The sequence below is a fragment of the Papaver somniferum genome, chromosome 10, assembly GCF_003573695.1.
Source record: "Papaver somniferum cultivar HN1 chromosome 10, ASM357369v1, whole genome shotgun sequence".
NCBI lineage: Eukaryota > Viridiplantae > Streptophyta > Magnoliopsida > Ranunculales > Papaveraceae > Papaver > Papaver somniferum.
Genome location: NC_039367.1, coordinates 90,144,425 through 90,162,943, shown reverse-complemented (window position 1 = coordinate 90,162,943; position 18,519 = coordinate 90,144,425).

Genomic DNA, 18,519 nt, shown 5'->3' with positions numbered 1-18,519 from the left:
GAATGTGTCGACTTCAGCGTGATACCTTTCACAGAAACTAGATACTGCGACCTTGTCATACGCAATCACAGAGTTCACAACGACATTGTACAAACCTGAGTTTTCAACCAAATCTCTAACTCTTGCACATTCATCTTCTAGCGGCCACAACTCCATTTTCTTGAAAGAAGATTGGTGCCGGAAAAGACGTGCGGCATCCTTATGATCCTACAAGTTTACCACCTCGAAGAGGAGGAAACATCAAATGAGTAGCGCGAACGTGTCTCGCACTGGGTGCAATATCTGTTCCATCCTTCTTAACCCTCTTTACCGGCTTTTTCGCCTTTGCATTCTCTTCCTCATCCTCAATAGTGGTTTTACCATCATCACCACCTTCATCCTTTTCATCATCATTACCTTCATTCTCTTCCTCCTCATCATCATTATCATCACCGCCATTATTACCTTTATGTTGTTCCTCCTCATTACCATCATCCTCATCATCACCACTACCATTACCTTCATCCTCTTCCTCCTCTTCTTGCTCTTCTTCTTGTTCCTCTTCTTCTTCTTGAATATCTTCTTCTTGTATCTCATGTTCTACACTCTGTTCCTCCTCTACTTGTTCTTCTTCTTGTTCATCTTCTTCTTCACCACTAGTGTTAGCTGAAACAACAGGAGTGTCTGATTCTGACGAATCAGACAACTCATTACCTTTGTCTCTTGGTTCGGTGTTAGAAAATGATACCTCACTCGGCCTTCTTCCGCGCAATGGACCGGCAAGTAAGTATTTATTGTTGCGGGTAGGTTTCGAAGGAGGAGTTATCGTGATTTCAACCTTGTCTTTCGTTTTCTTGTCACTACATTCCAAACACGATTTTTTTTTTTATAAGACATCAACTTTATCTCTATCAGTTAAAGAGTCGTCAATAATATGCTCTAACAAACTAACGACTCTTCATTACAAAGTAGCGACTGTAATTTATAAGGTAAGGACTCTTTGCAAAAATTGGACAGTGAGGATGATTTTGGTCCTTAAAGGGTAGTTAAAGATTAAACTTGGTTCGTCAAACAAGTAACTGCCGACCCTATAAAAGAGATGACGACTCTAGGGATTATAGATTACTGACGACTCTAGTCTAGGGATTATATACTACTGACGACTCTATCGTTTTCTCCAACAGAAGGCAGTTCAAGTTCAACCCAGAGTCGTTAGGCACTAATTTGGGGTCGTCAAACTACAGTCGTCATCTTAAACCTAATATGGCGACGACTCTATTCTAGGGCACAAAAGGTCGAAGTAGGAACAAGGGTTGTCATATTTACACTAACAGGTTAACGATTTTTCATAGAAAAAGCATGCAATGTAAGAGTCGTTAGGGTATTTCTTCGATACTAACGACTCTCACTCTGTAACTTCTATTTTTCAGTTACCAATCTCGATTACACAATCAAAAAACAACCAAAACATCGAATTGGAGGTGGGTTTAAGTTCACGTACCCTCTAATTGGAGTCATTCCCTTTTTGGGTTTCGATTTGCTTGCTTCAGGAGCTCTTCGCCCGTACATCTTTGCATTCACCGTATCTACAAGATTAGGAATTTGAAGTGCTTTGCGAGCGGTTTGCTTTGTTTTAGCCATATTTGTAGAAGAAGTTAATCGTCGATTAAAGTTTTATCATCGACGATTACGCGATGAATCGGTTCGAAGAATTTTCTTCGGTGGAGGTGGAGTCGTTAATGGTGGAGGTGGAGAAGAGAAAGGGAGGAGAGGAAGATGAAGATGAAAAGAGAAACTGATTTTCTCTTTGATTTAATTAGGGTATATAGATTAGGGGCCTTAATTAGGATAGTTAATTAGTGAAACTGATTTTCAATTAGTGAAGGGTAAAATATTATATTCATATTGCGATATTTATACCCCTGAAAATTTTTGGGGGCAAACAAAATTCCATGTCCCCCAATTAGAAGTTATGGCCCCCAATTAAACTAGGAGAAAAAATAGTACTCCCTTCGTCCAACTTTACTTTCCAAAATTGTGATTTTTTTAACAAATTTGTACCAAAAAATTGGTATATTTCCTATTAAAATTTCCTAATTATCAAGAAAGAAACAAAAACCAGGATATGAAAACTAGTATATTGAACAAACAATTTGAAAGATCGATGGTGTATGTGGAAGTAATTTGAATTTCTTTCAAGTTTTTGCAAAATCCAAATTAAACAAGTAAACTTGGACGGAGTACGGAAAAATGCAATTAAGAAGGGTCTTAAGAAAATGCGGACGTTTTTTATTTTTGACTTTTTTTGGTCCCGTTTTTTTGTCGAGAAAACGGCTAAAGGACGTTACTGTAGACGTGGCAATAATTCACGCTTGGGAAAAAGACATTCAATCCCTGAGTCGTGCGACTAGGACCTGGTTAAACCGTGTTAAATGTCTGAGACACTACCTAGTTAAATCATAAGGTTGTAAACCCGTTCAAATATAGAATGTTTAGGATCGCCCACCTTTTGGAGGGCGTCCAAGATTGCATCATGTGTTCTCTTTCTTCTTTTGTCTGGAACATCTATTGAAAATCATAAATCATCAATTTATTTTAAAATTACAACTAACCAATTTATGAATTAGAAAAAGACATTGGCATGCAATAAAATCCCCAAATTTCTTTAAGAACCAAATTCTACTTAGGTCTCCATTTCTACAAATTCAAACTCCACTCTTTGCCATCTTCGTCCAATTCCAACCTAAACAGCTCCAACCACTGCCGTTTTTATTCTCAAAACGAATCCATACCAAGAAATTTTACTGGTTTGGTGGGCCCAGACGGAAAAGCAAATAATATGAGTATTAAATATATGATAAAAGAACGAGGGCATTTTCTTAAATACGTTTCCCACATGGGCACTTTTTCAATTTTTTTTAATGCAAAGACAGTTTTATTAATTAAACTAAAAGATTACAACAATTGATATCTTCCATTACCCAACTATTAATGTCATGCAGGAGATATCAGTATACTCAAATTTATTCCACTACTCCTAGCTTACTTGGTAATAAAATCAGCAAACACATTCTTTAGTCTATCAACTGACTGACAAGAGTAAAACTCATGACTCTTAAACAAAGATTTAATATCCAGGATAATTCCTTGGTTTAACCAATGGACATAAGAAGTTTCCTTTTTTGTTGACTTGATTACGACATCAGTGTATGACTTGAAAATGACCTTGACAAAATTTCCCACTCCACGGCATCCTTCATGGCAAGGTATTCCAATTGCTCCACTTCCTGATCTAGGATCATTCCTCCATTGTAAAGCTTCCCTTTAACTCCTGAGCATTGTCTTACATTTTTTTTTAGCAATTAGTCAAGTCCCCCCTATTATGTTGGCTTTTAGAAAAGAAGCATCAATGTTTATTTTAACAAAGTCCATGTCAAGAGGATATTAGATTTGAGCCTGCACCTGCATTTATATTAGTAAAAACAGCAGTGGAAGTCACATTGTGCTTATTGCTATCTATAAAGCATGAATATTACTGATAGAGATCAAACTATTTGGTTTAGTATTTTGAAAGACAAGAAAGCATCTGTCTTTCCAAATAGTCCACATAGTAATTGTTAGAGCACTGCTCGGTCGAACTCGCAAGCGTTGCTATCTCAAGCTTGTTTGTCAAGTTTAGTTGTCAAAACTATAAGTCTTTATTTCTTGTTTACTTATAGCTAAGTCTCGAATTAGGATAGTAAGTGTAGTTGAGCATTAGACTTCACGGTGTTCATCGATTGAAGACGAAGAACTACTAAGGGGAGCTTGCGGAACTTGATCAACAAAAGGTATGTGGTGACTTGAACTCATCTATCACTCAAAAGTCTATATACTATATCTCCTATTTGAGACAAAAGTCGTATAGCTATATAGACTTTGATTATACACATTTGATATTTTGAGCTGAGTTTAACTCGCTTACATATTTTTCGAAATATGTGTTGGTAAGCTTTCGCTTTAACCAAGTTCATCTTATATTCATGAGGAAAGTCAAAAGATGATCATGTGAGATGTAAGGACCCTCAATATCGTTAGCGCTATTACACTAGTCAAGAGACGATTTAGCTGCTAATGATTCGATTAGTTTAACACGACCGTTAACTAATAAGAACTAATATAACATCGATATAAATAAGAGACTAGTTCCGTTGGATAGATCTTGAAAAGTTATACGAAATGGACTGCTCGCACGCGTCATTCGGACACTGGGTGGAGAAGATCTATCAGCTTGTTTTCAGAGGGTAAAATAGTAACTTTGGATATTATCCTTGTGGTTGCACGTGTCGAAGCGAGTGGGTGTCTTAGTGAATCTGGTCGGCCTTATATCAAGACCAAACCGAGAGGATAAACTCTCATTCTCTTTATTCTTCTTCATTTTCCTTCTTCTTTCTTCTTCTCTCTTATTCTTTCTTCTCTTGTTCTTCTTCTTCTGCGTTTTTGAGAGAAATCAAATGGAAGTTTTGTAATCAGCAGAAGGTGGAGAAGATCTTGCAGTAGTCGTTGGTGATGGTGATGGTGTTTGTGGTAGATTCAGACTCGAATGAGGAAGGGAATTAGAAGCTAGGGTTTCTACGAGAAGCTCAGAGAAGAATTAAGAGATGGAATTAGTGTCCTAGGGGAAGGAATTGAGATGGGTTTATGTTTAATTGAGGCTTTGAAGTTGTTCCGTTGATTGAATCAAGAATTAGGGTTCCTGAGTTGGGTTGGAATTCGATTGAGTAAGAATTAAGAAGAGTTAAACGGAATTATGAGATGGGTTTGCTTAATAGAAGGGTTTGATTGATGTCTTGAGTTTGAGTTTGAGATTGAAGATAATTAAGGTTCATGTGTTCTTTCCCAAATTATGAATTAGGGTTTTGATAATTGAACAGATGATTTAGGGAGGAGGTGGTGTTGTGCTGTGTTGAATCAAATTAAGTGAAGAGGAAATCGGTTCCAATTGCTCGAGCAGAACTTGATTGAGGTAAATAATGTTCTTATCAGCAGAATTAGTTCATATTCATTATTGAGATTATGTGAATGCTTATGAAGTTAAGAATTGATTTGATATAAAACGAAACTGTAATAGTCTGTTGTAAATGGCTTGTGGTGAAGAACATGTTCGTGGTGATGTTGTTATTGCACAAAAATGAAACTGTCAGTGCTGGTGTTCACAGGTGCAGGGTTGGCTGGTTACATATTATGAGAATTGGTAATTGAAGTGAAGGTTTACTTGATTTGAATATATGTATATCTGAATTGATATTTCTGAGCAGAAGATGAATTACAGGGAGGTAGGTTGAACGCTATTGGTGGTAATGGATATATGGGTTATAGTGTAGATGAATGATCTAAGTGGATATGAGATTGAATTAAGTGACGATGTTGTTGTTGTCGAATGCAAGGAAATGATTGGAGGTCTGTAGATGGAAAGATGGTAATGGTTCTGTTAAGTTGCAGATGCAGATAATTGAGAATGGGTGGAGTTATAGATGAATGTCAGGTTCTGGGAGTTGTAAATGAAATCAAATTGGTAGTGTTGTTGGAATGAGAAGTGTGATGGTTTGGTACTTCTAATGAAGGGTATATGGTTGTGATTTGAATTGGTGGTCTAGATGACTTGTATTGATGAAGCTGAGGTTGAGCTTAGTTTATTAGTGATCACATAATTGTATATTGTACTCCTGTGAAAGCTTGGAAGCTTGCAACTACTGCATTTGCAGTTAGGCTCTATTGTGATTAAGAAATAATCTTGTAGTTATCTGGTAGAATTGAATTTGTAATAGAGCTTCGGATTTGTGTTATTTGTTGTTGATACACCATTATGGTGCATCTCAAGTTTTGGCCTGTGTAATGGCCTTGGCCAGATTGCATTCAGTTTAGCTGATTGAATCTGTTTTAGCTAAGTTGTAACCCCAGTCAGTTGTATGGCTCATCTGACTCAGTTTGTTTGACTGAGTTAACCCTAAATGAGCTGACCTTGACCGATTCATGTTTGAATCAGTGGACCATTTGATCGGACCTTGACTATGTTGACTGTTAGAGACCTGCTAACTGTTAGATTAGCAGTTAGTGATTGTTAGTAGATCCGATTGGACTGGGCTTTTGTTAGAGCATAGCTCGGTCAACCTCGCATGCGTTGTTATCTCAAGCATGTTTGTCAATGTTAGTGATCAAAACTATAAGTCTTGATTTCTAGCCTACATACCTAAGTCTTAGACTAGGATAGAAAAGTGTAGATGAGTTCAAGGACTTCATGGCGATTCATCATACAACAACGAATATTTATACAAGGAACCGTGGAACTTCATCAAAAAAAAAAAGGTATGTGGAGACTTGACCTTATCTATCACTCAAAAGTCTCTCTCTTCTATCTCCTACTTCTTATGAGACAAAAGTCGTATGCTATATAGACTAGATCATACACATTTGACATTTCGAACTGAGCAATCATTGCTTATCCTTTATCTCGAAATCGTGTGTTGGTAAAGCGTTTCGCTTTGATCAAGTTTATCTTCCCCTAGTGATGAAAGTCATGAAAAGTTTCAATCACTTTGAGAATTGCTCTGACGTGAATCGGTCTGTGAATAACGGCTACATAGCGTTCTCTGAGAATGTCTCAATGATTGAAATAAGAGTTTAGATTACATAACCATGTATTCCTTGAACCGAAGTTTCCGAATTTTGTTGATCAAGAGAAATCGGGAAGATTGTGAAATTGGCTTGCCAAGTCCGCGAACTGTCGGAAGTTCTCTACTGAGAATTTATGCTGGATTTTCCAAAACTCGTTTGTGTGCTAAGTCCGCGAACTCAGTCCGCGAACTGGCGGAAGTTCTCTTTCCGAGAATTTCTGCTGAGTTTGGAAAACTCAACTGATTAACTTAAGCCTGCGAACTTGTTTGTGAACTTAAGAGGTTATGATCTAAAGATGTGCTCTGAACATGAAACATTAAATTACTAAGGAATGTTTTATGCAAACCGTGGCTATAATGTTCATTAGCCGATTCAATCGAATCGAATCATCTTTGTTTAAATTGTGTCTTGTGTAGTTATATAAGATCTCATAAAAATTGAACAACTCTTTAACTAGTTCATTTGAGTCAATTGAACTAGTTATGGTGAAGAAGAACAAGGTTAATATGAAATTCTCATATGGTTAACCTTTTGGGTTACTATGTTGAACCAACATACACGTACACGTTTGGGCATGGTTTTCACGAACCCAGTAAACGTCTACCCAAGTGTGTGTGACAAGCTAAGTTTTCGATCTAACGGTTGAGAAATATTATCTTGAATCTAAATCATGTTTTCATCTAACAGTGAATAGGGATTGCTTTGTAACTAAGGCAAAACCCTGATTTGAAGGCTATATAAAGGAGACATCTGGCATTGTGCAAAACTAATACCCATACGTTTATGTGCTACTAGTGCACCCGCTAGAGTCGATCTCCATTAACCTTTGATTTTCTTCTCTAAAATCAGGTTAACGACTTAAAGACTTCATTGGGATTGTGAAGCCAGACCGATACTACTTTATCGTAGTTGTGTGATCTGATCTTGCATCTTCTATCGTACGAGTACAATCGATTGATTTGCTTGAGATCGTGAGAGTTATCCGATAGGCAAGATAAAGAAGTCACAAACATATTCGTCTCACTGTTTGTGATTCCTCGACAATACGCTTGTGTAGTCAGGAAGGATTGTAGAGAGGTGATTGATTAATCTAGGATGTTCTTCGGGAATATAAGACCGGATTATCAATTGGTTCCTGTTCTCCTTGATTTTATATGAAAAGACAGAACAAAACTTAGGGTTTATCTGTGGGAGACATATTTATCCTTTGATAGACTTTTCTGTGTGAGACAGATCTGTTTATTATCAAGTCTGTGATTTTGGGTTGCAGCAACTCTTGGTTGTGGGTGAGATCAGCTAAGGGAATCAAGTGCGCAGTATCCTGCTGGGATCATAGGCGTAGGAGTACAACTGTACCTTGGATCGGTGGGAGACTGATTGGGGTTCAACTATAGTCCAGTCCGAAGTTAGTTTGCAGTAGGCTAGTGTCTGTAGAGGCTTAATATAGTGTGTATTCAATCTGGACTAGGTCCCAGGGTTTTTCTGCATTTGCGATTTCCTCGTTAACAAAATTTCTGGTGTCTGCGTTATTTCTTTTCCGCATTATATTTTATATAATTGAAATAATACAGGTTGTTCGTTCGTGATCATCAATTGGAAATCCAACCTTTGATTGTTGATTGATATTAATTGATCCTTGGACATTGGTCTTTGGTACCGTCCAAGTATTCCTTGTATTTGATAAAGACTCGCTATGTTTTTAGCTTGAGTAAAGATCAAATCAAGAAAGAGATATTAACTCCTTGAGATACTTTTGTCTAGATTGAGTCTGACTGTCTAGTTGATTCTCTAGCAAAGTATTTCGGAGTTAGTCCATACAGATTGCTAAGAAAAATATTGGTTGGTGTTGTTAGACCACCGCTTTTTCAATTGGTATCAGAGCCGCAAACACATTTAATATATCATTAGTCTGTGTTTGTAGCGATCTGACTCTATGGACAAGAGTACTATCTCTGATAAACGCGTCACCAGTAATAAAGATTCTCTCTTGTCTAATTCTATTAAAGAGAAAATCTATTCTATCTCGAATATAGAAAAACCTTGTGGTTCGACGAGACAGACAAACAATGGCAGGTGTGTTCTTGATCTCCCTTCGAAAGAAACCTTCTCTTCTAATGAGTGGGATACAGCTGAAGAGAGTAATTTGATTTTAAATCTTGTTAGAATTCAAGCTCTCAGATTGGATCAGCTAAAACACCAAGTCAATGTTCTTCTTGGCGTTGTAAGATATTGCAAAGTCCATGGCAATGCTGAAGATCATTCTTCGTGCTTAACTCTTGAGGCCAGCCTCGAAAAAGATGCCTTGGATATAGAACGTCGTTTGAATAAACTCTCCATTCAAGGTTGTTCAAAGCAGTCTAATATACCAAGAACTTCTAATGCTTTACATTCAGAAGTAAAAACAGGTGTTCCTAATATTTCCACTAAACTTAGGACATTCTGTGAAAAACACAAATCTTCTGATGATGATATTAAGACAACTTCCTCCAATCATTCTTATGATCAAAAGGTATGTCTCGTCTATGAGACCAAGTGCTCTGTTAGACAAAAAAGAAACTCCAAGTTGAATAAAGACTCCTTAGTTCAACTTCAACACACCCTAGATTTGATTCCTAAAGTTGTGACTGACATCTGTATGATTGAGACAATTGGTTTTCGTACGTATCCTTTGTATGCTACCAGGAAAGTCAGTACAGTGTGTTCCTCCAATGTTCAAGGGCAGAATAGACGTCTTAATAAACGTCGTTCTAAGGAAGTTCGACGCCTTGTCTCTAAATGCAACATTGTTCCTTTTGAGAAAATCATTCCAGAAGAAAGGAGAATTGATAAGATAAGAAAGGATATTATAGAGATAATTGTAAGATACAAAGAGCTTGTCAACATATTATCTTCTTCCTCATATCAAGACACTTCCGGTAAGAACTCTAACTATGTCTCTTATTTTGATGACAGTAAATTTTATGATAATTTCTCATGTCAAACAGGATCCCTTTCTAAGACTAAGAGGAAATACAAACTTAACCAAAGACATAAACCTCGTAATGAGCCTGGGGCTCGTACTTGTGCTAATTAATCACAAGGTTCGAGAACTTACTCATATAAAATCCTGTTGAGTAAGTTGTGTTAAAAACAGGTATAGTCGTTGCTTGCATCTGTTAAGTTAAGCTATTTTCTTATCGTTCATAACTAAACTTGTGTTGACAGATCCGCTAAGATTCAAAAGAAGTTGTTGCATACTGTTTTAAAACGTGTTTTTAGGTGATGTTTTCAATTTGTTGAAGGACTTTATTTCTTGGGTACTTGTTGTACTAGAACGGATTCCGTTCTGGCCCGAGTCACCAGTTTTTGTTTGAAACCTAAATTGTTGTCTCCAAAGAATATATATCCAACTTCTTAGGGTTGCAAGTCAAGTACGTGTACTCCTGGTGGTTTTTGGATTTTCAAGAATGTCTTCCTCCTCTTCTTGCTATGGTGGTTTTGCAAAAGGATTTCTTGACAAAGGTGTTGAGGTTGATTCCAAGAAGAAGAGAACACTTGTAGATGAAGATCATCTCAATGCTTCATGCTTCTTTGCTTATTCTCATGAAGATGTTGAGAAGGATGATATGAACTCTGCTGAAGTTGTTCATGACTTTCTTAAGTACTTTGGGGAAGCAAAACAACAGCTTGTTGATACTCCAAAAGGTCTTGATAAAGTGAAATCTGAGTTGGAAAAGGTTGTGTCTGACCTTGGTCTCATAAAATCTCAAATCAATGATCTTCGTAAAGAGAACCATCTCTTTGATAATGCAGGGAAGGTTGTGGTTAACAAGCCGGAAGAATCCTTATCTTGTGAGGATCTTGTTGTGCCTTTGTCCCTATTCGCTGTCAGGGAAACAATGGAGTCTGATTCTCTCTAGCTTGTCTTTTTAGATGCCTAAGATGTCTTCTTTTTGGATTAGTTGGAAGAATAACTAGTGCTTTGAATAGCGATGATTGTGACTGCACATAGCTATATTCGTTTTCATCTTCTTATGTTATTTTTTAGGTTTATTGGTTTTAAATTCTAAAAATATTTGGAGGATGATGTTTATTGCAGTATTTTAATGGTTTGTGATATTGCAATATTTTTATGGGATATGTATTGTTTACGTCCGTGAACTTGAAGGTCCCATATTGCGGTCAAAAGTAAAGTCGTTAATGAATCGGTATTCGTATTGATGAAAGGACGAATAGACTTTTGACATATACAAAAGTTATGCCTATGCAGTCATGTATTTGATGGAAAATAGGATAAAATCTTTTATTCAACAAGGATAAAGTCTATTATGTCGCTATGATGGAAAATAGAATAGATCCTTTTATGTTATCCACGGTATTGATCTTCATTGATCCATTTTATTATGTTTTACCGTGAAGGATCCATTATGTGTTTTCTGTTGAGCACCTTACAACTAAGTCGATTTACCTTTGCTTTGTTGGTTGTTACATAAGATGCTATATGTCGAGCATTAAGAACTAAATTAATCAACCTGTTTGGTTATTTAGTTTGTACTCCATAAGTTTTCTTTCTTATGTCGAGTACATGTACGGTTAAGGTTGTCATATTCTATGATGAACTTAGTCGGGGTTCCATAAGTTCTCTTATATTGATCCCAAAATAATTAAATTGATTACTTCGGTGATCAGTTTGGTTGTTTGTATTCCAATTAGATTAATTATAGGTTCTCTTGTAATTAATCTAGTTGAGTTTTCATATATTTCACAAGTTCTTGTGTTGAGTATATGAAAGGCTACACTATCATGTTCTTTGGTTAATGTAGTCATATATTCCGTAAGGTTTTCCATGTTGAGTATTTGAACGGTTAAGTTAGTCATCTCCGTGTGATTGACTTAGTCGTATCTCCGTGAGTTTACTTATGTTGAGCACTTTCAATTAAATTGATCACTTTTGTGGTTTAATTTAGTTGCGTATTCCAATTGAATTAATCATGGGTTTACTTGTGGTTAATTTGGTTGAGCTTTGGATATAGAAAATCATTCCTATGGTTTTTGGTGTCCAATAAAAAATCCTTCTTTTCTTTCGAAATTAAGGTCGCTCTTGTTGTTCTCTCGGGAATGACATCAAATGGAGGAGAGTTCTTTTGAACTTGTGCTTGATGGTAATATCTTGCCGGGAGTGCGGCTGTGGAATTTTATAGGGGTTCTCTTGTATCTTAAAACTCCTTGATGAATGATGTTAGCTTCGGCTATTAGATTGCATCTAAATTAAGTTGGTATGTATTTTTCTTTTGGTCATGAAAAGTCTCTTGTAGAAATTTCATTATGATCCCATTCTTGTACCTTTGCGAATTTTATTGACAAAAAGGGGGAGAAATATTGTAGTTCACACTATAAATACATATGGTTTTCGGATCATTGTGTAAGGGGGAGTGGTTTCCGTGATCGAGATGGAGTATTGACTAAGGGGGTGATACATATCACCGTAGTATTGTTGTTAAAGTCGTGATACAATTGGACTTGATGTTATATAATAATACTATGACACTGTATAATAATGATCGAGAATCTCGATTTCTCTCATTGTTATAGATACGGATCTTCAACAACGATGGTGTTAAACTTACAACCTTTGGGATCATCGGAGTACTTGGAAGGACGAAGATTTCAAGGAACGTTGAAGATTAGACTATGGAATAGGAGCCACTAAAGTTTATCCTTTTTGTATTCTATATGTATTAATAGTTTTGTCACTAAAATTGACAAAGGGGGAGATTGTTAGAGCATAACTCGGTCAACCTCGCATGCGTTGCTATCTCAAGCATGTTTGTAAATGTTAGTGATCAAAACTATAAGTCTTGATTTCTAGCCTACATAGCTAAGTCTCGGACTAGGATAGAAAAGTGTAGTTGATCTCAAGGACTTCATGGCGATTCATCATACTACGACGAATATCTATACAAGGAACCATGGAACTTCATCAACAAAAAGCTATGTGGAGACTTGAACTTATCTATCACTCAAAAGTCTATCTCTTCTATCTCCTACTTCTTATGAGACAAAAGTCGTATGCTATATAGACTAGATCATACACATTTGACATTTCGAACTGAGCATTCATTGCTTATCCTTTATCTCGAAATCGTGTGTTGGTAATGCGTTTCGCTTTGATCAAGTTTATCTTCACCTAGTGAGGAAAGTCGTCAAAAGTTTCAATCACTTTGAGAATTGCTCTGACGTGAATCGATCTGTGAATAACGGCTACATAGCGTCCTCTGAGAATGTCTCAATGATTGAAATACGAATTTAGATTACATAAACATGTATTACTTGAACCGAATTTTTTGAATTTTGTTGATCAAGAGAAATCGGGAGGACTGTGAAATTGGCTTTCCAAGTCCGCGAACTGTCGGAAGTTCTCGACCGAGAATTTCTGCTGGATTTTCCAAAACTCGTTTGTGTGCTAAGTCCGCGAACTCAGTCGGCGAACTGGCGGAAGTTCTCTTTCCGAGAACTTCTACTGAGTTTGGAAAACTCAACTGATTAACTTAAATCCGCGAACTTGTTTGTGAACTTAAGAGGTTATGATCTTAAGATGTGCTCTGAACATGAAACATTAAATTACTAAGGAATATTTTATGCAAACCGTGGCTATAATGTTCATGAGCCGATTCAATCGAATCGAATCATCTTTGTTTCAATTGTGTCTTGTGTAGTTACATAAGATCTCATAGCAATTGAACAACTTTTTAACTAGTTCATTTGAGTCAATTGAACTAGTTATGGTGAAGAAGAACAAGGTTAATATGAAATGCTCATATGGTTAACCTTTTGGGTTACTATGTTGAACCAACATACACGTACACATTTGGGCATGGTTTTCACGAACCCAGTAAACGTCTACCTAAGTGTGTGTGACAAACTAAGTTTTCGATCTAACGGTTGAGAATTTATCTTGAATCTAAATCAGGTTTTCATCTAACGGTGAATAAGGATTGCTTTGTAACTAAGGTAAAACCCTGATTTGAAGGCTATATAAAGGAGACATCTAGCATTGTGCAAAACTAATCCCCACACGTTTATGTGCTACTAGTGCGCCCGCTAGAGTCGATCTCCATTAACCTTTGATTTTCTTCTCTAAAATCAGGTTAACGACTTAAAGACTTCATTGGGATTGTGAAGCCAGACCAATACTACTTTATCGTAGTTGTGTGATCTGATCTTGCATCTTCTATCGTACGAGTACAATCGATTGATTGGCTTGAGATCGTGAGAGTTCTCCGATAGGAAAGATAAAGAAGTCACAAACATCTTCGTCTCACTGTTTGTGATTCCTCGACAATCCGCTTGTGTAATCAGGAAGGATTGTAGAGAGGTGATTGATTAATCTAGGTTGTTCTTCGGGAATATAAGACCGGATTATCAATTGGTTCTTGTTCACCTTGATTTTATATGAAAAGACAGAACAAAACCTAGGGTTTATCTGTGGGAGACATATTTATCCTTTGATAGACTTTTCTGTGTGAGACAGATCTGTTTATTATCAAGTCTGTGATTTTGGGTTGCAGCAACTCTTGGTTGTGGGTGAGATCAGTTAAGGGAATCAAGTGTGCAGTATCCTGCTGGGATCAGAGGCGTAGGAGTACAACTGTACCTTGGATCGGTGAGAGACTGATTGGGGTTCAACTATAGTCCAGTCCGAAGTTAGTTTGTAGTAGGTTAGTGTCTGTAGAGTCTTAATACAGTGTGTATTCAATCTGGACTAGGTCCCGGGGTTTTTCTGCATTTGTGGTTTCCTCGTTAACAAAATTTCTGGTGTCAACGTTATTTATTTTCCGCATTATATTTTATATAATTGAAATAATACAGGTTGTTCGTTCGTGATCATCAATTGGAAATCCAACCTTTGATTGTTGATTGATATTAATTGATCCTTGGACATTGGTCTTTGGTACCGTCCAAGTATTCCTTGTATTTGATAAAGACTCGCTATGTTTTTAGCTTGAGTAAAGATCAAATCAACAGAGAGATATTAACTCCTTGAGATACTTTTATCTAGATTGAGTATGACTGTATAGTTGATTCTCTAGAAAAGTATTTCGGAGTTAGTCCATACAGATTGCTAAGTAAAATATTGGGTGTTGTTGTTAGACCCCCGCTTTTTCAATTGGTATCAGAGCCGGCAAACGCGTTTAAGACCTCATCAGTCTGTGTTTGTAGCGATCTGACTCTATGGACAAGAGTAATATCTCTGATAAACGCGTCACCAGTAATAAAGATTCTCTCTTGTCTAATTCTATTAAAGAGAAAATCTATTCTATCTCGAATATAGAAAAAACTTGTGGTTCGACGAGACAGACAAACAATGGCAGGTGTGTTCTTGATCTCCCTTCGAAAGAGACCTTCTCTTCTAATGAGTGGGATACAACTGAAGAGAGTAATTTGATTCTAAATCTTGTTAGAATTCAATCTCTCAGATTGGATCAGCTAAAACACCATGTCAATGTTCTTCTTGGTGTTGTAAGAGATTGCAAAGTCCAAGGAAATGTTGAAGATCATTCTTCGTGCTTAACTCTTGAGGCCATCCTCGAAAAAGATGCCTTGGATATAGAACGTCGTTTGAATAAACTCTCCATTCAAGGTTGTTCAATGCAGTCTAATATACCAAGAACTTCTAATGCTTTACATTCAGAAGTAAAAACAGGTGTTGCTAATATTTCCACCAAACTTAGGACAGTCTGTAAAAAAAGAAAATCTTCTGATGATGATATTAAGACAACTTCCTCCAATCATTCTTATGATCAAAAGGTATGTCTCGTCTGTGAGACCAAGTGCTCTGTTAGACAAAAAAGAAACTCCAAGTTGAATAAAGACTTCTTAGTTCAACTTCAACACACCCTAGATTTGATTCCTAAAGGTGTGACTGACATCCGTATGATTGAGACAATTTTTTTCGTACGTATCCTGTGTATGCTACCAGGAAAGTCAGTACAGTGTGTTACTCCAATGTTCAAGGGCAGAATAGACGTCTTAATAAACGTCGTTCTAAGGAAGTTCGACGCCTTGTCTCTAAATGCAACATTGTTCCTTTTGAGAAAATCATTCCATAAGAAAGGAGAATTGATAAGATAAGAAAGGATATTATAGAGATAATTGTAAGATACAAAAATCTTGTCAACAGATTATCTTCTTTCTCATGTAAAGACGCTTCCGGTAAGAACTCTAACTATGTCTCTTCTTTTGATGACAATAAATTTTATGATAATTTTTCATGTCAAACAGGATCCCTTTCTAAGACTAAGAAGAAATACAAACTTAACAAAAGACATAAACCTCGTAAGGAGCCTGGGGCTCGTACTTGTGCTAATTAATCACAAGGTTCGAGAACTTACTCATATAAAATCCTGTTGAGTAAGTTGTGTTAAAAACAGGTATACTCGTTGCTTGCATCTGTTAAGTTAAGCTATTTTCTTATCGTTCATAGCTAAACTTTTGTTGACATATCCACTAAGATTCAACCGAAGTTGTTGCATACTGTTTTAAAACGTGTTTTTAGGTCATGTTTTCAATTTGTTGAAGGAATTTATTTCTTGGGTACTTGTTGTACGAGAACGGATTCCGTTCTGGCCCGAGTCAACAGTTTTTGTTTGAAACCTAAATTGCTGTCCCCAAAGAATATATATCCAACTTCTTAGGGTTGCAAGTCACGTACGTGTACTCCTGGTGGTTTTTGGATTTTCAAGAATGTCTTCCTCCTCTTCTTGCTATGGTGGTTTTGCAAAAGGATTTCTTGACAAAGGTGTTGAGGTTGATTCCAAGAAGAAGAGAACACTTGTAGATGAAGATCATCCCAATGCTTCATGCTTATTTTCTTATTCTCATGAAGATGTTGAGAAGGATGATATGAACTCTGCTGAAGTTGTTCATGACTTTCTTAAGTACTTTGGGGAAGCAAACCAACAGCTTGTTGATACTCTAAAAGGTCTTGATAAAGTGAAATCTGAGTTGGAAAAGGTTGTGTCTGACCTTGGTCTCATAAAATCTCAAATCAATGTTCTTCGTAAAGACAATCATCTCTCTGATAATGCAGGGAAGGTTGTCGTTCACAAGCCGGAAGAATCCTTATCTTGTGAGGATCTTGTTGTGCCTTTATCCCTATTCGCTGTCAGGGAAACAATGGAGTCTGATTCTCTCTAGCTTGTCTTTTTAGATGCCTAGGATGTCTTCTTTTTGGATTAGTTGGAAGAATAACTAGTGCTTTGAATAGCGATGATTATGACTACACATAGCTATAATTTTCATCTTCTTATGTTATTTTTTAGGTTTATTGGTTTTAAATTCTAAAAATATTGGGAGGATGATGTTTATTGCAGTATTTTAATGGTTTGTGATATTGCAATATTTTTATGGGATATGTATTGTTTACGTCCGTGAACTTGAAGGTCCCATATTGCGGTCAAAAGTAAAGTCGTTAATGAATCGGTATTCGTATTGATGAAAGGACGAATAGACTTTTGACATATACAAAAGTTATGCCTATGCAGTCATGTATTTGATGGAAAATAGGATAAAATCTTTTGTTCAACAAGGATAAAGTCTATTATGTCGTTATGATGGAAAATAGAATGGATCCTTATATGTTATCCACGGTATTGATCTTCATTGATCCATTTTATTATGTTTTACCGTGAAGGCTCCATTATGTGTCTTATGTTGAGCACCTTACAACTAAGTCGATTTACCTTGGCTTTGTTGGTTGTTCCATAAGATGCTATATGTCGAGCATTAGAACTAAATTAATCAACTGTTTGGTTATTTAGTTGTACTCCATAAGTTTTCTTTTTATTCGAGTACATGTACGGTTAAGGTTGTCATATTCTATGATGAACTTAGTCGGGGTTCCATAAGTTCTCTTATTGAGCCCAAAATAATTAAATTGATTACTTCGGTGATCAGTTTGGTTGTTTGTATTCCAATTAGATTAATTATAGGTTCTCTTGTAATTAATCTAGTTGAGTTTTCATATATTTCACAAGTTCTTGTGTTGAGTATATGAAAGGCTACACTATCATGTTCTTCGGTTAATTTAGTCATATATTCCGTAAGGTTTTCCATGTTGAGTATTTGAACGGTTAAGTTAGTCATCTCCGTGTGATTGACTTAGTCGTAGCTCCGTGAGTTTACTTATGTTGGGCACTTTCAATTAAATTGATCACTTTTGTGGTTTGATTTAGTTGCGTATTCCAATTGAATTAATCATGGGTTTACTTGTGGTTGATTTGGTTGAGCTTTGGATATAGAAAATCATTCCTATGGTTTTTGGTGTCCAATAAAAAATCCTTCTTTTCTTTCGAAATTAAGGTCGCTCTTGTTGTTCTCTCGGGAATGACATCAAATGGAGGAGAGTTCTTTTGAACTTGTGCTTGATGGTAATATCTTGCGGGGAATGCGGCTGTGGAATTTTATAAGGGTTCTCTTGTATCTTAAAACTCCTTGATGAATGATGTTAGCTTCGGCTATTAGATTGCATCTAAATTAAGTTGGTATGTATTTTTCTTTTGGTCATGAAATGTCTCTTGTAGAAATTTCATTATGATCCCATTCTTATACCTTTGCGAATTTTATTGACAAAAAGTGGGAGAAATATTGTAGTTCACACTATAAATACATATGGTTTTCGGATCATTGTGTAAGGGGGAGTGGTTTCCATGATCGAGATGGAGTATTGACTAAGGGGGGTGATACATATCACCGTAGTATTATTGTTAAAGTCGTGATACAATTGGACTTTGATGTTATATAATAATACTATGACAATGTATAATAATGATCGAGAATCTCGATTTCTCTCATTGTTATAGATACGGATCTTCAACAATGATGGTGTTAAACTTACAACCTTTGGGA